Below are 22,339 nucleotides of genomic sequence, written 5' to 3'. Positions count from 1 at the left end.
ATCTAAAGGAATGATTACATATATCTAAAAGGGTACAGATCTACTGCAAATTCTAGAAAAATGTCAAGACTGGATTTCAATATATAAAAAGATAAGAATCCGATTTATGTTGTGTGCTTTTTACTACAGTAAAAAAAAAAAAAGAACAATCTGATTTGAGCTAATGGTGTAGAGGTGGAAATATTTTCCTCTACCCTCTTAGGTTTTTTACTGGGGGTCTGCAAATTAAACAAACTTATAGCTTAACAAGGAATGCACCAAAAAGTGGCTCTCTAAGCAGCTAAAAATGGGAGTTTATATACCTAACTTAATGGCAGGGGAAGAGGGGAAGGAGAGAAGAATATTCTATGAAATGAACGAATGGTTTTCTAGGGGAACAAATGGGAGATAAGAAAGTTTGTGATAATGTCTGCTTAGGCAAATGGGAGTGGTCTTTTCAGATTTTTTCTTCATGGCCATAAAGCTCCCCGGGGTAGGGGATTCTTGGCAGCCTCACTCCCAGAAGTTTCTGCTTTTCGTGGTAAAGGAAGGCTTCTTTCTGCATCTGTTAGATCTAAAATGTCTTTACTAAAATAATCATCATATCAATTGTGGGCATCTGAGTGGGTCTCCACATTGGCATTAAAACCCTTCCCCACCCCTATATATTAAATAAACGTGCTATAATGTTGTTAGGCAGATTTTATAAAGTTTTAAAATAAACTGATATCTTCTAAGCTGTTACTGTGTAAACGAACACAAAGGAAGCCTTTCCAATCCAGGAGAAAAAAGTCCTAGCAGAGTGTAGATTCAGAGACCATTGCAATGGTGAAAAGAGCCCTGGATTAGTAAGCCAAGACCTTTGTCACAGGAACAGTGTTTACCTCCTGTGTTCCACCGCCCAAGGGTCTGGGACCTGCTGGTCCTCAGTTTTTTTACCTATAAAATGAGGATGATAATAATGTCTAAGTTACAGGTTCCTTTGAATAAGATCTATGTAGGCTGAAAAATCATTTGGCTTATAAAGGCTCATTTATGTTAGATTAAAACATTTTAAAACAGTATGATCCTATAAATAAGATGTCATTTTATTCATTTAAATCAACAGAGATGGGACAGTGATTAAACTTGAAAACTTAACTTAAAAAAATACATATATATATATAAATACTCACCTCCAGGGAATGCCAAGCTGACATTCACCCTTAGGCGCTCTGGTGGCTATAGTTTAGCACAATGACAGTCAATGCTGTTGTTTTGGAGACAAAACTTTTTAAAAAACTGGAGTCAAGTAAAGCCAGAGACCTTACTGAAATAAAGCAATAGCTACTTAAGGACGTCCTTGAGCACGGTGACCTTGTAGAATGCAATTGTTCTTACAGAACGTTGTGTCCTCAATACTTTAGCCTTTTTATTTTCCTGGCTCAAGCCAGAAATGCCAACCTCTCCATCCATCCTAGAATCTCTGGCATGTTTATGGATGGAAAATGGCTGACCATAGGTTCATTTTTGGTTAGGTGATCTTCAGTTAGAACTGAAATTCATCTGCTATTTTAAGCAAGATTTTATAAGCTAGCCACCTACCCTCCCCACCCCAAACACACAAGCACACTACCTTTCATAAAGAGTCCTCCCCAACCTCACAGGTTTATCTGGAAAAAAGTGAAGCAATCGTCAGCGTAGCTATTAACACTAACTTCAGAATTGCAAGGTCCAAGTGGATATAAACATCAGTATAAAGTATTCTATGTGCAGTGATTTTTTAAAAATAATATGCTTCTAAAAATTAAGCTTTTCATGTGGAAATTGTCAAATAAATAGCTGTGCTCATTTCTAAAGGGATAAATAGCTCCAGGGTTTCATTATGTGCTCCAAATTTTCAAAAGAATTGATTAAAACTCACATCTGGCTAGCAGTCCCTGAGAGACTCTCCTATTTTCCACTAAAATACCTACAAAGTTGCTTTTTGTTTGTTTGTTTTTAAATGTCAGTCATAAAAAAAAAAAAAAAGAACCACTGTGTTCAAACTCCTTTCATGGTCTGGCCTTTCCCTACTTGCACTTTCATCTTAACCTTTTCCTTCTTAATGGAACAAACTTCCCACCTATTATACCAGGTGATCTTCTATGCCTCAGGCTCACGTGCCCCACCTGACTCCAGTTCTTTGAATTACTGTTTATTCTTCAATACTCAGCTCAAACACTGTCTCCTCCAAGACCCATTGTCCATTGAATGACTTAAAAACCCACCCAGTCTTATGGAGTTCCAGAGCATTCTGTAGCAGTAGTTCAAAAACCTCTTCACATTACATTGAAGCTATCTCTTCCCCTGTCTATTTCTGCTCTGTTAACCTAAAACATTATAAAAGAGCCAGGTTTTTTTACCAGCAAAATAGGGTTTACTTGGGAGCAGCAAAGAATTGCAATCCTAGACACGCATTTATGGCGAACCACATGCATGTCAGGTTTAGCAAGGGAGAGGAGAAGGGGAAGTGGGAGAGGCTGTTATAAACAAAAAGTTCATTGGAGGGAACTGGGAGTTCAAAGTATAGTGGTTTTTTATTGGCTGAGCTGTTGCCAGGCAAGGAGAAAACCTTTCTTCTTCCTGCTGCCTATAGTAATGTCACTTTCTGCCAGAGATCTAAGAAGGTGTATCTCTCCTTATTGGGATCTGTACTGATACAAGTGGTAGGTGCATGAGAGCTCCCCCTTCTGGCCTCCCAACTCCATTTTCGTGAAATTTCCCTTTTAATTTTCACAGCTCCCACTCCGCCGAGGTCTTCAGGACAGAGCTGATGTGCTGTTTAGCAATTCCTAACTCAAGGTTTCACCATGAAATGATTATTTCCATTTTATAATGGGTAGTTAAAATGTCATTATTCTCAAATTAACAGTAAACTATGTAGTTAATTACAGAGCACAGAGAACAATGGTTCAGTTGTTCCAAATTCATGTTTAACATATGCATGCACATCGTATGTGTGTATGTGCACAAAATACCTCTGAGTTAAAATAACCCATGAAACCAACATTTTCTAAAGCAAATTTCTAGAAACATTTGTTTCATGAGCTACTCAATGAAAAAAGGAAAAGTGAAATTAAATATTCTGAGATATCCTACACTAAGAACATCGTTGAACACAATGGTTCCAATAGTTATCTGACCATGACACCAGTTTTGTCAAGTACGCTTCTGGACATTCAGAGGAAGTAGAGTCAGGTGGACATCCATTTTGAGAAATGCTGCATGACTTATTCTAACCAGCCAGTTGCTAATGGGGCAGACAGGTCAGACCTAGATGTCCCAGCACAGATGGAAGATTTTTGTTGGAGTGGACTAAGCTCTTACCATAGCACAACCAGAAGGAACAGACACATTCCAAGTGGTACTCTGTTGGAGGACTATCCATCTTATCTTTTCCAATACTAAAAATTCTGCTCTGCTTTCACAGGCAGTCCTTCTAATTTGATGAATAATGTTTTCTCCTTTTGGGGCATGTGTAAATGAATTGTTATCTATTTTGAAAAGTACCCATCTGTGATAACAGTCATGCTTATGGGTGGCAGTTAATTGAGACAATTTGGGAGATGATGATGACTCACAAACAGGAGGGAAGAAAGGGCAGAGAGGCACCCCCTTTCTTTATAATATCATATTTATTTTTAATATCATATTTTCATATTTATTTTGTATTTGTGTATAGTATCATATTTGTAATATATTTTCCATTTAGGTGTTTTTTAAATTAAAGCATAGTTTGGGGAGTAGGTACCAAAATGCACTCCTAATTGACAATTTTGGGTGGAATAAGGACAATTTAGCTTCTCCTACTTTATTCATGAAATCAGCACAGGAAATGCTACACTATCATTTGTTTGTGGCTTCATCTTCAGCACAAAAGTAAGTTTTCTGCCTGGTGTCATTTGTCAAACAGTCTTTTAAAGCAGCAATTTCCCTGCATCCCTTACAAAGGCAGCCCATCTTTAAAACCACTGCATGCCTACGTCACGCAACAAACTGTCACTAAGGAGAAGGAACATGCTGAGAGTTATAACGCTGACCAACTGCAGAGCAGACAATCTCTCCGACCATCATCTTATCACAAATGCAGACTCAACTGTTAACTTTGGTAATAGTTCAGAAGGTTAACACTCTGCCCTATGTCCCACAAAGTAGGCATAACTACATTATACACAAAATCGTACATGTGTTGAACATACCAACTATACAGAGGAGCCCAGTGCGCCATAAAATATACATGTGTCATATACAAAATGATGAAATGCCAGCCTAAATATTAAAGAAATTTTACTCTAAACTGAATGTTCCAGCAATAATAAATAATTTACAATATTTGATGAAATATACATTTGCTAAATGCTTAGGATTTAAAGATGCTGTAAGGAAATTATAGGGAGTCCATATCTTTTTGAAATGTTGGACAGAAAAGTCCGGTTTTCAAATCCCTGCCTAAAGTAGCATTCAAATCATTTTGCGTTTTCAGGAGAACCTGTAATGACCACCTTTCACGCTAGGTGGTGTACTCAAGAACAGAAAAAGCTATCAAATGGCTGAATACATTTGAGTTAGTAAGGTCAAAAGAAACAGAGAGAATAATTTTAACCTTGGAAAGAGGTAACCATCTTATAAAGAATTCCAATGTGTTTGATAAAGAAAACAGAGACAGTCAGAGAGGTATGGAAAAGTGGTTCAAATAGCCTTGGGGATACCTCTCAACAGGGATTCTCCAAGAGTAAGCCACCTACCACCAGGAGAGCTGGTTAAAACACACATTCCTAGGGCACACTGGCACACCCCCAAATTACTGCATCACACTGATGAGGATGAATTAGAGACCTCAATCTGTCTAGTAGTAAGAAACCCCAGTTGATTGACAAGTTCTTGATGTTCAGAAACTTTGTTTTCAGCTTCCTATAGCTCAGAGGTCCCCAACCTTTTCGGCACCAGGGACCAGTTTCGTAGAAGACAATTTTTCCACGGCTGGGATGGGGGGGAATGGTTCAGGGGGTAATGCGAGCGATGGGTGGCGGCATTTCGCTCGCCCGCCACTCACCTCCTGCTGTGCGGCCCGTGGGGTGTGTGGGAGGTTGGAAGACCCCTGCTATAGCTTGTATCTTGAAGATCAGCCGTTGTAGGTTTCACTCTAAAATCTCCAGATTAACTTTTGCTAAGTTACTATCACTCCAAGAAAATTCAGACTGGCAGGTTCAACCCTGTATGTAATAAAATATTTGGAAAGCACTTTGAGCTTTGTAGAATGGGAAAAATGTGTTTTATGAAATGCAGTGAAAATGAATCTCTTCTGGGAGGAATGGGTGGTATTTATATTAGGTATTCAAAAGTCGAACCACATTGATCTGCCTTTCGAAGTAATTACATTGATCTCTGGAGTGTACAGAAATGTATTGCTTATTCCCTGTGGATATTTTCAAAACCTCTTTTAAAAAACCAAAGCAGTTTTCTTCCTCTAGTCTGAGTCACAAAGGAAAACATCTTCCTGAATTGCAGCTAATTATCGTGAGTAATGTGTGTGTGTGCACACGCGCGTGCGTGTGTGCTCTCTAGAACCTCCTGAAGTGAATTTTCTGGGTTTAATTTAATTTAATTTATTTATTTATTTTACATCTTTATTAGAGTATAATTGCTTTACAATGGTGTGTTAGTTTCCGCTCTATAACAAAGTGAATCAGTTATACATATACATATGTTCCCATATCTCTTCCCTCTTGTGTCTCCCTCCCTCCCACCCTCCCTATCCCACTCCTGTAGGTGGTCACAAAGCACCGAGATGATCTCCCTGTGCCATGCGGCTGCTTCCCACTAGCTATCTATTTTACGTTTGGTAGTGTTTATATGTCCATGACACTCTCTCACTTTGTCCCAGCTTACCCTTCCCCCTCCCTATGTCCTCAAGTCCATTCTCTAGTAAGTCTGTGTCTTTATTCCTGTCTTACCCCTAGGTTCTTCATGACTTTTTTTCCCTTAAATTCCATATATATGTGTTAGCTGGTTTTATTTTAAATGAGAATTTTTTGGTATAGTCAAAAGTTTGCTCTTTTAAACTCACCTGTTTTAAAATATTTTAAAATGGATAATATACTAAGATAACCACTCCAACTTCAACTGAGTATACAGAATAAAATATAACCATTGCTTTAAGACTTAGCACAATCTGTGTGAAAATATATTCTGTACAGAGTTTGAAGTAGTGGCTTCTTCAGGACCCACTGAGGACTATTGGCCCCTACAGTACATGAACCCAGGCATCTTTGCTCTTTGAATATTTGTACCTACATTGTATGGTTTTCTTACTTTTTCCTTACTTTCAATTGTTATTTCAGGTCACTATCAATACACCAAAGCAGTAGGGAGGACTCTTTCTATTTCTAATCTGCGGAAGTCTTGGAAGTTGATAACCACATTTAGTTTGTTAGAAATGTGTATAGAACAAGGAGAGTAGGGGTCCCGTGGAGTTAAGGAATGCTGCATTAGTGAAGTGGCACATACTTTGCGATATCTACTCTGCCAATGCTTTCTAATTATTTTCTCATTCTTGATTGTTTTTCCAAAAGGTGAAACTGCAGGTAGTTGAATTGTGGGTAGTTGAACTATTAGTTCAAGCAAATCTTCCTAATCTACTTTACTTGTGATTGTAATCATAATATTTCTAGAAAAGATTTGTGGCCCCCTCCAATTATATGTCTTCTTAATAATAGTAGAACATATTTTCTTTCTTAAATAAATCTAAATGTGCTTCAGAGTTTTCATTGATAAGAAAGCGTATCTGTATTATTTTCTAGGCATATATGTATATGTACATACACACATATACATGCACATATGTGAGTGTGTATTTAATATGGGGCAGAGTGAAAAAGGAGCTCATTCTTCCACGTTGGGAAATGACTTCACATGCATCTGCTTTCTTTGAGTTACTTTTACTGCTTAATTATCTTTATCAAGGTCATGAAAAGGTAGAAATGCCAACAGAAGCAGGAATAAGGGTACTTTACAAAGGATCAGTACACCAGGACTGGAACTGTTTGTCTGCTCTCTCTGGGGCAGGATAGGGGAGTTGCTGAACAAAAGTAGCCATTTCCCAGAACAAACAATGGCATTCTCTGTGACCTGGAGCACAGCTGGCAGCCCTGGATGCCCAGACATAACTCCCTCCCGTGCTGACTTTTCCTCCAGCCACGTCTACAGTGCCAGCAACTCAGACACGTTGAGCATCTTACTGTTTCTTTTTGATTTTAAAAAAACATTTCTTCTAATGGAAAAAAATTAGCATTTTCTTATTATTTTTCTTTTAACTAAAGAACAACTTTGGTAAATTTATAAATCTCTAAATACATGGAGTTTGTTTGTTGGGACTTTTCTCTGGAATTACTAAATACCCACGTGACCAGGTGCTCCAGGAGGGTGAAGACAGGATTTGCTTTGCTCAACATGGTCTGTCTACCATGGCCCAGTGCCTGGCACACAGTAGGCCCACGCTAAACATTGTTCATCAACTGACTGATGATAGTTACAAACAGAAGCTCATCTGTGGGTGGAGATTAAGGTTAGCCATTACAGGGATCAGTTGGATGACAACATAAATGTGATTTTTTGTGTGTCTCTTACTGATTTATTTCCTCTTGTTCCCCTTACATAGCTTTGAAAACATATTTTAAATTTCATGAGGAGCAAATGACATGTTCCACTATGCCATCTAAAATCTCCTTCTCTTTCATCTTAAGTGTGGAAAAAGTGATACAGGCTCACTGTAGAAAAAGTAAATACAAAAAAGTATATTTTTGAAAATACCCATAATCTCACTGACCAGAAATAACAACCACTAAAATGTTTGTTGTTTCCTTATATTTTTCTGTATTTACATCTTTAATTTATATCTACATTCACATAATTGGATATTGTAAATATAATTTCATATTCTGCTTTTAAAGTTAATGTTATTTCTTAAGCATAGGCAATATCATTAAAACCTCTTTAAAAAAGCATAATTTTGATAGCCATGTTGTATTCTATCATAGAGAGGTGCCCCATAATCAAGTAAAATTCATGTTTCTATTGTTGAGTATTTAGGTCATATGGAATATTTTATCTTTATGACCATCTTTGCACATAATGTTTGTGAACATCAGAGTACTTTCTTGGAACCCTTTCCTAAAAATATACTTGATTATTTTTAAGGCTTTGTTTGATTAAGTATTGCCATATTGCTTTCTGGTTTTATTACAATTAGTAGATTAAACTTCTATCAACAGTGAATGAGACTCTAATAGTAGCTGATAGCAGCTACCTTTTTTGTTGAAGTCTTATTATCTGCCAGATACCATGCTAAATGCTTTACGTGTATTATCTCATTTAACTTTATCCATAACAATATAAAGTAGGTATTATTTTATACCCATTTACAGATGACAAACTGAGGCACAAAGAGGTTACATAACTTTCCCAAAGTCATACAACAAGATTTTTGGACCCAATGATCTGACACCAGAGCCCTGACCCTCACTATACTGAAGGAATCTATGGCAGCATTGAAAGGTACACCTTATATCCAGTATTTTAATTCTTTGCTAATTTCATAGAAGAAAAAACAGTATCTCATTGTTGTTTCTAAGTTTCATTATTTTAATATTAGCAACTTTATGTGCTTTGCTGATATAGTTATTCAGCCAGTTGTTTTTCTGCCAGTGTGAATTGTGTGTTTCCATCATTTGCTACTTAGTGACTTTTTTTTTTAATATAAACTTACTAAGTATTAAAAATACTCTAATTTGTCTGTGCCTGTGACTGTTGTGGTTAAATACGGTTCCTGTTTGGCATTTAATTGTATTTACGATATTTTGGATATATGAAACTTCTTCATTTTTAAGCAGTTGAATATATTGATAGTTCTCTTTGTGAGTCCTTCCATGTCTTTTATGCCCAGAAAGTAGTTCCATAGCCAGATACCAGATCGATGTTAACTTAAATTTTCTTTAAAAACTATGTGCTTTCCTGGAAAAGGAAAGTCTTACGGATAGCCTTGGGTTTCTTCTATTCGTCTGAGACTGCATTGTTAGAATCAAAGCGGAAACAAATATTTTCTAATATTTTTGGTACACTGAAAACACAATTCATAGAAGTTTCAAGGCAGCAATTTTGTCTGTCCCTCCCACCCCTCCCCGCCAAGAAGGGGAAAACAAAGAAAGCATAGGTACACATTGCCGATAACAATCTGATACAAAGGATTGGGTTTTGGTTCCGGGCATTCTGTTTTGGTATCACCAACGTAGGTTCCCCCTTCCTGGCACTGTAATACACTTGGACTGGTTCTCAGTATAAGACGCCAAAAGACTACAGTTACTCATGAGGTGTTACTTTTAAAATTTAAGCCCTAACAGGATGTAGTTCTAATCAGAAATATCTGCCTTCTGAGCTAGACCACTGTAGAGTAGTCTTTGTTTACAAAGCCTCTCATTAAATGGCAACAAAGCCTCCTAATGCCACAATTAGGGCTCCTTTCATTTTGCCAACACTATTTGCTGATAATTCTTCCCGTAAAAGCTTTGACATAAACCACTTTTTCTTCATTCTACTAACTTGTATCAACCTATTTGGGAGTATAATATTCTGTTTAAAAAGAACATATTTGGGGGAGACAGTGCAAAGCTTCTTCATCCACTCTAAAATCTAAGCCTAAAATTATTTACATGCAATCTTCAGTGATTTATTAATAAATTATCAACTAAAGTAGGGCTGATGTTGAAAAGGGTAGATTTGCTATTGGTTACTGATGTGCCAGGAAAAGAAAACCTATAATTATAAACAAGACACAGGCAACCATGGTAACAGAGAGATCTACTTTTCAGAACAAAAAAAAAAAAATTTCAAAAACAACTAATGTTCCTTAATGTTTGACTAGTTGTCACAAGCAATTCCAATGGCCTCTGTTATATTTTTTAAGAAGTTAATGTCTAGATAACTATAGATCTAGACCCATTAACTTTAGACTAGCTACATGGACCTGGGTTTTACTGACTTTAGATTTTAAAATCCTGCAACTGTTTTTTGATCCAATTTTAGACTATTCTATAATGTAAGTAACTTATCAACAGTCAATAATGTGGAAGCTACATAGTGATTTATAATGCATTATAGGATAGTGAGCAATTACTCTTTTAAAATAATAACTGTAATGGGAATCAAAATGGTTTTCCAAATATAATGAACAGTCACTCTCATCCAGCTACTTTTCATACCACAAGACTGGAAGATATTTCACAAATTATCTGGACCAGCTTTGAAAATAAATCCAAGAAACTGAAGGGAATAAAAATCACCTCCCAGAATACCCTAATCAGAGATAATTATTCATAGCAACAGCTAAAATTTATTGAGCACCTACTAGATGCCTGAGAGTTTCCAATCAACTGACATTGATTTCTCAGGTGCTGTGTTGTCCTCATTTCATGCATAAGAAAAATGAGGCTTAGAGAGTCAAGTAACTTGTTTAAAGTTAACCTTCTGGTAAGGGGCAAGCCTGGGACTTAAACTTGACCTGTCTGAGTTCAGGATTCAAGCTCCTAACTCCTATGTAATAAATAAGTGTCAACCACATTTTGCCAACCCATCCTAGGTACATGACTATTAATAAGGCTGACTCTTCCACCCTTCCCTAAGCTTCATTCAGCCAACATAGTGTTCAAGATATCTGGGAAATTGGGATCCCACAAAAGATGCCAGGAGTGACCCAATTAGCCAAGATCACTTACCTTTAAAGATAACTAAGACTGTTTGAAGGTCTCTTATTTTTGGAATAAAGGACCCCGCCTCCCTCAGAGTAATGCACTACCTTTTACATAGAGTTTTTTCTGTGTGGGAATAGAGTTCAAGGTGGCCCGGAATAGCTTTTAATGGGATCTTTTTTTTTTCATGACACATGGAATGTCCGTGTGTGACTAATTTATAGCCATTCTTTAAGCAAATAGTGGACCAGAACTCCAAATACTAAGTGTACCTCTCAGGCTTTTTGATGCCCATTCTCTCCTGCCATAAAAATATTGCCAATTTCTTGATTGAGTTAATGTACTGTATTACATAAGATGGTATCATTGGGGAAAGCTGAGTGATGAGAACATGGGACCTCTCTGTACTGGTTTTGCAACTTCTTATCAGTCTATAATTATTTCAAAGTAAAAAAGTTTTAAACTATTGCCAAATCTCCATTTTGCCTGGGAAATGAACTTCTGATTTTTGCAGCTGGTAACTTTCAAGGTTCCTCTTGGGGAATTGGCCATGGGTTTGAAGAATCACTGATGTGTGAGACGGGCACGATTTGTTAGCATACAAGGAACAACAGAGCGTGTCCATAAACCTGCATCAGAGGGTCAACCACATGCCCTTCTCCAGGAATCCAGCTGAGGGCCAGGCTGCCTCTGAAAAGCCTCATTAGAAATGAAAGTCAGCCTGTTGTGGAAGAATCCCAGCTACCTCTGGTGCCACTAACACCCCTGAACAAGAAGAACTCACCAGGTGACAGGATGAGCCGGAGATTCCTTCCTGCAGGGGAGGAATTTGCCGAACTCCTCGCCTGACTGCTGCCTCTGCATGTTTACTGAAATGTATCCGTTTCAAATCCTGACAAGGACAGATCACAGGACTGCTGGGTTCCAGGAACAGAGTGTGCAATAGAGAGAAAAGCAAAGCAATCTTGCACGGGAGATCAAGGCCAGCCTTGAGCAGAGCCTCAGGAGGGTGCAGGTCCCTTGTCACTGGGGGATGGTATGCCCCGTCACCCAGGAAGTTTACTCTCTGTAAAACGCCTTGAGCAACGCCTTGAGCAACTAGGAACAGTTGCTGAAATAAGACACTGATGTGAAGAACTGAAGGATGCTAAAGGAAAACATTGAAAGATTTGTTCTGGAGGCACCTGTCTGAAATATGATCATTGCCCTTTTTTTTTTTTAAGAGGGAGAGGAGGGAAATAAAGGACTCAGTAGCTTCATCCAGTTAATGAGGCTGATCCTGGAAGTTCCTGGACTCACTTTGGCTCATCCTGCCCAGAAATGCTGTGCCAATAAAGGTTTGTCTCCAGTCGGTAGTAGAGGAACCTGTCGAAGGTAGTATTCAGAAAAAAGGCTGCAACTTTGAAAAGATAGTTTCATGCTGCACACAGCATGAATTCAGAGATGGAAGAAGATCTGCTAACAGAATCTTGGAAGACAAATGACAGGGCAAGGAATACAAGGAGCTCTCGCATGAGCCATTTCACAGGCTGCCTCGAAACTGCCCGTTCGTCTTCTGCCGTCAACCAACTAAAAGCCCTGTTGGCCTCTCTGGAAATAGATTGCTAAATAAACCTAAGCTTTTTTGGTTTGTAGGATTGGGGAATCAAAGGGGCAGCAGATTTATTTCATGCCTCTAAATATCATTTATAACATGGCTAAGTGCCCCAGAGTAAAACCACAATAAAGGTGATTCATGCAGGAAACCCATTCTGTTGAGGCAGAAAAGAAAATCCACATTAAACCACAGTCCATTCTGTGCACGGGGGGAGTTAGATCAAGCCAAGCTCAGTGGATTCCCAGGCACACCGAAGGCTGAATGCAATTGCTCTTGTAAAATGGGTATATGAGACTCCTTTATAGTGAGAATGCAGCCTCCAGCTCTGGGAGCAGGGGCACCCCTGACCACGGTGAGTTACCCAGCGGCCCTGCCATGTGGGTATCTGGGACCATATTCCCAGATGGCAGCCAGCCTGAGGATCTATTCAATTACCACAAGCTCCTTGCCGGGAAGTTTTCATCAGCTCCACTATCTACCAAGACAACTGGACCAAGTACAGAAACCCACCTTTGCAAATTGCCCTTAAAGGGGCATCTGTGTGACTGAGTCAGGGATGTCCACTGCCTCTTGGCACTTGAACTCAACCGTAAAGTTGATCACCTGAAAAAGTTGTTGATCCTCACCTTCACCTTCCTTTCTTGCCCTGAAGGTCTAAAGTATTAAAGAATGATGTAAGTGCAAGAACGGGACATAGACATAGAGAACAAAGGTATGGATACCAAGGGGGAAAGGGGTGGGGTGGGAGGAACTGGGAGCCTAGGATTGATACATATACATTATTGATACCATGTATAAAATAGACAACTGATGGGAACATACTGTATAGCACAGGGAACTCTACCTAATGTAGTGTGGTAACCTAAATGGGAGGGAAGTTCAAAAGGGAGGGGATATCTGCATGTGTATGGCTGATTCATTTTGTTATGCAGTGGAGGCTAATACGACATTGTAAAGTAACTATACTCCAATAAACATTAATAAAAATAAGAAACATATAACCAAAATAAATAAATAAATAAAATTTCAGTAAGCTAAAAAAAAAAGAGAACAGGTCATAGAGCACGTGTGACGGCCCACTATTCTCCACATGGCTTATTTTTTGTGACATTAAATTCCTCCTAGCTTTTCTTCCTTCCTTCAGCTGACACCACATTTCTTCCCTTTTTCCTTCTGACATCTATCAGTTTTCACACCTGGGCATTGGTAATGATCAAGTGAGATGCTTTCTGTGCCCAAATCCTCACTTTTCAGTGAGAAGTTGACTGGGGCTCCATCATAAGGCCTCCAATTACATTGTAAATTAATAAAAAATGTAAACTCTTTTTAGTACATCTGATTTGGGGTTTTCCTTCTCCATTGGTTCTTTCCTTTGCGTTAGTAATGTTGCAACTTCACATATAGCTATTCAATCATAGTGAACGATCTCTAATGCAAGCTGGTTGACAGCAAGGGTGTCTGAAATGGAGACAGTCTGTAACTACACACAGATCAGAGTGGTACTGGCCATAAGTCATTGGTCCTCATCTGTTGTCTTTACTGAAAGCTGACTGTGGTCATTGTGACACATTCTAAAGGGTGGTCTAAGCAGCATGTCCAGAGCTGTGATAAAGGTAGTATTCCATCCACAATGAATTTAGCAAAGACAAAACCTCATCAAAGCAAAGCTCTTTCCCTGAAAAAAAGGAAAATCTATTAACTTGTTACACTTTTATCAAAAGTGCTGATGTCCTTAGAGGTAATAGTAAGCTATCTTGTCTATTGACAAAACACTTGGAAACTGGATTTAGATGGGAATCGTTGGCTTTCTTCAAAAATAATTCATGTCTATTACTATGCCTGGAAGGGATGCACTGCAAACACCAGCAATAAAGAAGGCTTATTTTATGGGAAAAGCAATCTGGTAGACTGAAGACAGAACACTAAATTTGTGTGGTCATGCAAATCTCATAAGCATGAACTAAAACATACTGAGTGCATCAATTAACCAGAGCTCTTATTGGATTTTTTTTTCCTACAAAAATGGTTTCTCATCTCAAAACAGTCAGTATTTTAATTTGTTTCCTTTTCAAAGACTAAGGATGTGCTCCTGCTAACAAGCTGCTGCTCATCAAACTATAAGGAGAGAATTAATTTAATGAAGAGTTTCTATGTAGGAAGAAGCAGTAGGAGGAAAGGGCAACAGTTGGAGCTTCCACCAGGCTGGCTCGGGTTTTACATGCTGGAGAAGCAGCTGGAAATTTGGATGACAGTTTTCAAAGATGGATGATAAGGAAAAGGTCACTGAAATTGAAATGGTGGGTGGGAAAATGGAGCAGACCAGGATAACGTGGCAAAACTGAATCATCTCATGCGTGTTAAAGCTGTTAAGGAACTCTTTCCTTTTTGTTCCAAACAGTTTGCTCTTCTCCCTGGTGACTAACTGTCCCACGAATGGCATAGATCGTTGGCCCTTTTCTTCCACCCAAATCAATTCTAAAAGCAATTTTTAAAGTTCAGTTTATATGATAGAGGATGTTCCCTTCAGACCCAAGAAAAATTGTGAATGTGTGTCTTTTGCTTAAGTATGACTTCTTTTAAGCAAATGTTTGTTTCCAAACTACCTTAAAAACAGTGTCTGTATTTACAAAACTAACAAACACTATAACCTGGAAAATTCCTTTGGCACAGACTGGAGCGATCAGCCACAAATGCTCCTGACTTAAAAGCTGCACCAAATAAAACTTGACAGCAAGGCAAAATATTTTATAGGCAAAGTGACATTTTATAATAATGGAATAATAAATGCAGAAGGGAAAATGAAGCAAGGCTGAAATATCATCTCAGATCCATTGGATGCTAAAGAGGGGTGAATCTCAATTAGACTTTTCCTGTTTTTATTGCGCTAATTATTATGGCTAAGACTGAAGCACTCAAACTTGGAGAACTCCAGTATTTCTAATCATGGTGTCACATGTCTCCAATCACTTGTCTATATGAGAATGTGATGATACAGTGCAAAAGCCTTGGCAGCATGCTGAAGTGGATGGAAGAAAGCGATGGGCAAATCACAGGACCACTTTATCAAGCACTTCAATTTGGAACCAAATCAAGCAATGTTTTAATCATCCTGATGAACACAATCCAACCCCAAACATCTAGAACTTGACAGAAATCAGATGACAAATGGAATTAATAAAGACCAAGTAAGTTTACTTGCCTGTCTCCATCTTCCTCCCCTCGATGAAACTCAACTACCAGAGGTGATTTGGGCCAGTTTAGGAAAATCAGCAAGAGTCTATCAATCACTCTTCTATTCCATAGCACAACAATTGTAAAGAGGGTTAAAAAAAAACACACAAAAAAACCCCCAAAAAACCCTGATGTTTAACTCTGGGAAAAGAGAAACAGTCAAGGCTGGTCTTAACACAGTGGTTTTTTAGATTAGGATGAAAAGACAGCCAGGGTAACAAGGAGAGGAAAGTTGAGGTGTGTTTTCACTCAGTTCTAGAGATATGCATCTGCCTTTCTCTAAGTCCTGGTCAAATGTACTTTGGGACAGATGGTAGCTAGACTTATTGTGATGACCATGTCGAAATGTGTATAAATATCGAATCACTATGATGTACACCTGAAACTAATATGATACCGTATGTCAATTGTATTTCAATTTTTAAAAATGTATTTTGCATTCACAATGGACTCCAGACTGGAAAAACCCTGTAAGTCCTCATTTTCATCACTCAGAAACAGATGTTTCCACAAAAGAATGACCATGGTGTAACACAGAAGAAATAAACCAAGGCAACAAGGAACTCAAAATCATCAAATTAGTAGATAAAACAGTGATTTAGCTAAGGCATTAATTATTCATTCATTTGATAGCCATTTATTGATGCCCACTTTATCCAAGGTACTTATGAGGTGATGGAGTACAACTGGAAAAGACTCAAGCATCTTATCTCTGGATAGTTGGTTTCATTAGGTCTGGAGGGGGGTTTAGAAACAGGTCACTGCTTTTTTTTTTTCTTTTTAACTACTAAAATAATTCTAAGGATCAGCAAATTGGGAACTCATGACCTGAAACAGTGATTATCAATCTCTTTGTTGTCTGGTAGGTCAGAGGGAGAGCGGTAGGGAGGAATTAGAGCTGATCCAGAGACCATTGATCATAACTCCAGTCTCTGTGGTTGTAGGACAGCAGCTACAAGGTGTGTTGCTGGGGAAGACTCAGGACTCTTGATTCAAACACCATGTTACTGCTTAGAAGATGTGTGACCAGGATCAAGTCATTAAACTCGAAGAGGAAATTACACCCACTTTCAGAATTGTTCAGCATTCCAAGTGAGATCATAACAAGGCTCTGCCCAGTGCCTGGTCCATCGTAAGGCTGAGTTTCTGTCCTTTTCTTGCATGTGGTGTACCCTCTCTTTTTTCCCTTTTACTTTTAAAAATTGTTTTCATTTTTCATAACCCAATCCCAACCCACATTCTCCATGAAAGCTACTTGACACCCCACTACTCCCACCTCTAAGGCTCATTGACCTCCCTCTTCTGTACTCTTTCAGCCCTCATATTCAGGATCACAAAATCTGATGCTGAATTGTCCTCCAATTACTTCATGAGTATTGCTTTAGTTTTCCTGGCTGGGTTCTTGTTGAGCACTTGGACAATGTTTTCCTCCATAGAGATACAAAAGAATTACTTGTTGGTTGGTCAAAAGTACCTGTTGGGCTGCTGCCATAAGAGACATCTAGGGCTTCCCTGGTGGCGCAGTGGTTGAGAATCTGCCTGCTAATGCAGGGGACACAGGTTCGAGCCCTGGTCTGGGAGGATCCCACATGCCACGGAGAAACTAGGCCCGTGAGCCACAACTACTGAGCCTGCGCGTCTGAAGCCTGTGCTCCACAACGAGAGAGGCCACGATAGTGAGAGGCCCATGTACTGCGATGAAGAGTGGCCCCCGCTTGCCACAACTAGAGAAAGCTGTCACACAGAAACGAAGACCCAACACAGCAAAAATAAATAAATTAATTAATAAACTCCTACCCCCAACATCTTCTAAAAAAAAAAAAAGAGAGACATCTAAAGAGGGAGGCGATACCCTCACTTTTCTGTTGGCATAATGCAGTCGAGACCTGCCAACCCTGCCACCGCCTCTGGTGGGCATTAGTATTCTGAAAAAATCATCAGAATGCCAGTCTCCTTCCACCCCCACTCAATTATTTTGTTGGAAAAATGCAGGTTTTGCATTTTTCCATGAACCAGATTTTACTCTATGCACAGAGTGAATGCAGCGCCTGTGTTTAGCATCCCAATGTGATAATTACGCATTATGCTTACTCCGTGGTTAAATCCTACATTTCTACACTAAAACACAAAGGAATGACTAAATACTCTAGTGTGTTATCTTGCCCTTCCTTTCCATTGTGATTTTTTTTCTTATCATCCAGATTGCCCCCATGCTGAACCGTGACTGTAAAAATTACAGAGAAACCTCAGATGCGTATATAACTTGAAAGGTGAGTGACAAGAAGAGGGGAATTGCAGGGACATCTGTGCCAGCAAACACATGAGCATATTGGGAAGAGGCAGCAGTGTGTGTATCTGTGTGTGTGTGTGTGTGTGTGTGTGTGTGTGTGAAACAGTATGCCTATGGAGAAAAGAGATTTTTTTTTTTTAATGAGAAACAAAAGCTGGGTTATGTAAGCAGCATGGTTCAGAATGGCTTGTATAGCAAGAATGGAAACAGGGTATGAATATTAATAAGTAAAATGGAAGAAGTGTTCATTTGCAAGGAGGGAGTGAAGATGAAATTCTGAATATCATTTGACCACAATTTTATCCAGGAAGCTTTAGATGTGTAGATCACATAATATATCATACAAATTCAAAACCAACTAACCCCATTGCCTAAATTTCCCCCTTCAGCACACTAATAACCAGTTTATTAATACTTCCACATATTACTCAGCCAATTTGCCTTAAACAAATTAGAATTTTGCATCTCTGAAGACCTAAAAGTGAAAGAAGAAAGAAATAACAAAACAAGAACCATATACAGAAATTAATTCCAAATGGATCAAAGGATTAAATGTAAGAGCCAAAACTATAAAACTCACACAAGGAAACATAAGGGTAAATCTCTGTGACCTTGGGTTGGACAATGGATTCTTAGATATGACCCCAAAACATAAGCAAGGTAAGAAGAAAAAATAGATACGTTGGGCTTCTTTGAAATTAATTAGGTACTTTCAAAAGACACTATCAAGAAAGTGAAAAGACAACCCACAGAATGGGAGGAAATATTTGCAAATCATGTATCTGATAAGGGCCTTGCATCTAGAATATACAAAGAACCCTTATAACTCAGTAATAACAAGTAACCCAATTAAAAATTGGCAAAGCATCTGGGGTTTCCCTGGTGGTGCAGTGGTTGAGAATCTGCCTGCTAATGCAGGGGACATGGGTTCGAGACCTGGTCTGGGAGGATCCCACATGCCGCGGAGCAACTGGGCCCATGAGCCACAACTACTGAGCCTGTGCGTCTGAAGCCTGTGCTCCGCAACAAGAGGGGCCGCGATAGTGAGAGGCCCGTGCACTACGATGAAGAGTGGCCCCCGCTCGCCACAACTAGAGAAAGCCCTCACACAGAAACGAAGACCCAACACAGCAAAAATAAATTAATTAATTAATAAACTCCTACCCCCATCTTCTAAAAAAAATTAATAATAATAAAAATTGGCAAAGCATCTGAATAGACATTTCTCCAGAGAAGATAAACAAATGGCCAGTATGCACATGAAAAGATGCCCAACATCACTAGTCATTAGGGAAATGCAAATCAAAACCACAGTGAGATACCACTTCACATTCACTAGAATGGCAATAAAGGCATACCTTGGAGATATTGCAGGTTTGACTCCAGACCACTGAGACAAAGTGATTAGCTCAATAAAGGGAGTCACACAATTTTTTTGATTTCCCAGTACATGTAAAAGTTATGTTGACACTACACTGTAGTCTATTAAGTGTGCAATAGCATTATGTCTAAAAAACAATGTACACACCTTAATTTAAAAATACTTCATTGCTAATCATCTGACAACTCAGGGTTGCCACAAACTTTCAATGTTTAAACATGCACTCTCTGTAAAGCACAATAAAATGAGATATGCCTGTAACTCAAAAGTCAGGTAATAATAAGTGTGGGTGAGGATACGGAGAAAATGCAACCCTCATGCACTGCTAGTGGGAATGTAAAATGGTGCAGCTACTTTGGAAAACAGTTTAGCAGTTCCCCAGACAGTGAAACATAGAATTGACATTTGACTCAGTAATTCCACTCCAGATATATACCCGAGATAAATGAAAACACATGTCCACACAATAATTTGTACACAAATATTAATAGTAGCGTTACTGATAATAGCCAAAATGTAGAAACAACCCAAATATTCATCAACTGATGAATGGACAAACAAAATGTGGTTATCCATACAATGGGATATTAATCAGCCATAAAAAGGAATGAAGTACTGATTTCATGCTATATCGTGGATAAACCTTGAAAACATTGTGCTAAGTAAAAGCAGCCAGTCACAAAAGACCACATGTCATATGATTCCATTTATATAAAATGTCTACATAGGCAAATTCCTAGAGATAGAGAGTTGAGTAGTGTTTGCTTAGGTCTGTGGAGAATATAATCGTGACAGCTAAAAAGATGTGGGGTTCCCTTTTGAAGTGATGAAAAATGTTCCAGAATTGACTATTACGGTGGTTGCACAACTCTGTGAATATACCAAAACCCACTGAATTGCGTACTTTAAATGGGTAATGTATGTGAATTATTATTTCAATAACACTTTGCAAAAGAAAAAAAAAGAAGAAAGAGAGAAGAAAAAGGAAAATGAAGCAATCAGCATGATCTTGGACTCTGTTAGAAGCTCAAACTATCAAATAAAGCCGTATCAATGAAATTGTTAGTGAATTCGATGATAGAACAAAATGAAAAGAAAATGCTCACATGAAACCCCATCCCAACCTCTAATCCATCCCCTAAAGCTCATGCACCATGATGTGAATTTCAATGTTGGGCTCTTACATATGTGAGATTTTCTTCCTCAAGCAGAACTTTGATCCTCCATACATTTGTCTTGAAAATTGGAAGCCTCAAAGCGAAGTTGGTGTCAAATGGCCGACTACCAGGGGGCATTCGTCACAGCGTTCAACCTCTGATAGTATTTTTGTTGAGTAATCTCCCAGAATTTGATTAGGAAATCAGTGAATCTCGAGAATGAGATCAAATGACCAAATCTTAACTCCTGAATCAGGGATAGTAAGGGCAAAGATTAAATATACTTCAACCTGTTCAGGGAATCTAATTAGCCCAGAATGGATCTCTAGGCCAGTATTTTCAAACTGTGCCCTGTGGAGGTTACTGTGGGGAGAGAGCCCAGGAGGATATGCTTCAGGGCCTCCCCCAGAGAATCTCTGCTTCTACCTGTTCTAAATACAGAGTTTCCGCTTAAAGAAGAGATTTAGCAGATTTTTGGCTAAAACAAGTATTGAAACCTAGGGACCTAGACCCTATTAATTCACAGAAGCATCCTCACAAGGTTTTTGGCAAAAAATAGATCGCATTCAGGTCCTGATATCACTCACAGAGGAAACCTCACCAGCTCACAGAAGACCTGCTTCCTACAAAGGAGCCTCACCCAAAATATTTCTGGGAGGGTCCTGGAGGCATTTTGCATACTCTCGAGAACAAGTCAACATTTATTCACTCACAAAGCATCACCTCTGTGCCTGGCACAATGCAGGTATCTGCCATGCTTCAGGTCAGGAGTTCCTGCCCTTCCCTCATCCTTGACTTAGTTTTTTTGGCTAGACAATACTAACACTTCCAACCATGAGAGACAGCCTATCTTTCTAGTCACTTTTGACCAGCTACTAATAAAAACAAAATGCCCTAACACCTTGATGTTTCCTTCAGGAAACATGATTCTCCCTAATCCTTCCAACACAAACACATACCAAGAAGATTTTCTGGCTCTTAAAAAACGATCGTCTTAGGTCAGAGATAAAGCTAGATTTTCATCATGTAGCTTTAGACTATGGGGTTTCTAATATTAATGGACTACCTGCTGTTTGCAGAATAAACAGGCTTTTGAAAATCTAACTACCAAAACCAGCCATTGCTGGTTTCATGTGGAACCTAACTAGCAGTTTCTGACTTGGCCTCACCCAGCTTCCCACTAAAATACCCATGGGGACTCAGAACAATGACCCCTCAGACAGACAACCCACCCATTACCAGAGTATGTATGGCAACTGCACTAACTCATTAGTGGTGTTCAATATTTGTAGGGAAGAAACCAGCTTTGGCAGAACCAATGAAAAAACCTTATGCCTTCCACCCTGACTTAGGGATCTGAGTCTCTCCCAGCCATAACTTGGACAAGTGCTCTTTTGCCGTACTCCATCTGGGAGGTCAAAGCATTAGAATAAGTCAATCTTTTCAGAGCAACCTAGGTAGAAAAAAATTGGATATTTAGATTTTTATCTCTATATTTTTGGCAATATTGCTTCTATGTGCCAACACTATGGTGAAATTATCTTAAATTTAAATGATGATAGAAAGAATTCTATTTTGTTCACTGATGTGCACCCAGTACCTAGAACAGTGCCTGGCCATAGCGTAAACACTCAGTGAATATTCACTGTTTAAATGTTTGTATGTAATTAGTTTTAAAAAAATCAGTAGGACCTCAATTGGCTTCTAATCACACTTGCACTTTAGTTTTTGAAGAGAATTTAGGCATGGGATTCTTTAATAATTGATGGATAAATAATTTCATAAAGAATTTAATCATGAAATTCACCAAGAACTTAGAGGAATAAAAGTAGGAGCTTGATGAAAGAAAGAATAGTCCATTTAACAGCAAAAGAATTAAAATAAAAAGGAACTTTGTTTATTCGTGACCTTCAAGGAGTCAGCCCCGCATCCTCTCCCTGCCCA

General features: G+C 38.7%; 2 protein-coding genes across 4 annotated transcripts in view; one reads left to right on the top strand and one right to left on the bottom strand.

The window, feature by feature from the left end:
• Window positions 1-22,339, bottom strand: part of GPR141 (G protein-coupled receptor 141) — a 182,518-nt gene that overhangs the window by 136,390 nt on the left and 23,789 nt on the right. The window lies entirely within an intron of this gene.
• Window positions 1-22,339, top strand: part of LOC109548348 (THAP domain-containing protein 5) — a 217,697-nt gene that overhangs the window by 172,433 nt on the left and 22,925 nt on the right. Inside the window, exons 4-6 of one of the 2 annotated variants that reach the window (XR_004528162.2) lie at window positions 8,424-8,553; window positions 16,512-16,699; window positions 17,769-17,837. The gene's annotated coding sequence lies outside the window, so the exon portion shown is untranslated. The remainder of the gene's footprint in view (window positions 1-8,423; window positions 8,554-16,511; window positions 16,700-17,768; window positions 17,838-22,339) is intronic. The other variant, XR_012334035.1, reaches the window with a different exon arrangement.

Source organism: Tursiops truncatus, chromosome 9, assembly GCF_011762595.2.
Source record: "Tursiops truncatus isolate mTurTru1 chromosome 9, mTurTru1.mat.Y, whole genome shotgun sequence".
Taxonomy (NCBI): Eukaryota; Metazoa; Chordata; class Mammalia; order Artiodactyla; family Delphinidae; genus Tursiops; species Tursiops truncatus.
The sequence above is the reverse complement of the archived record's forward strand: the minus strand, read 5'-3'. Positions and strand labels throughout refer to the sequence as shown.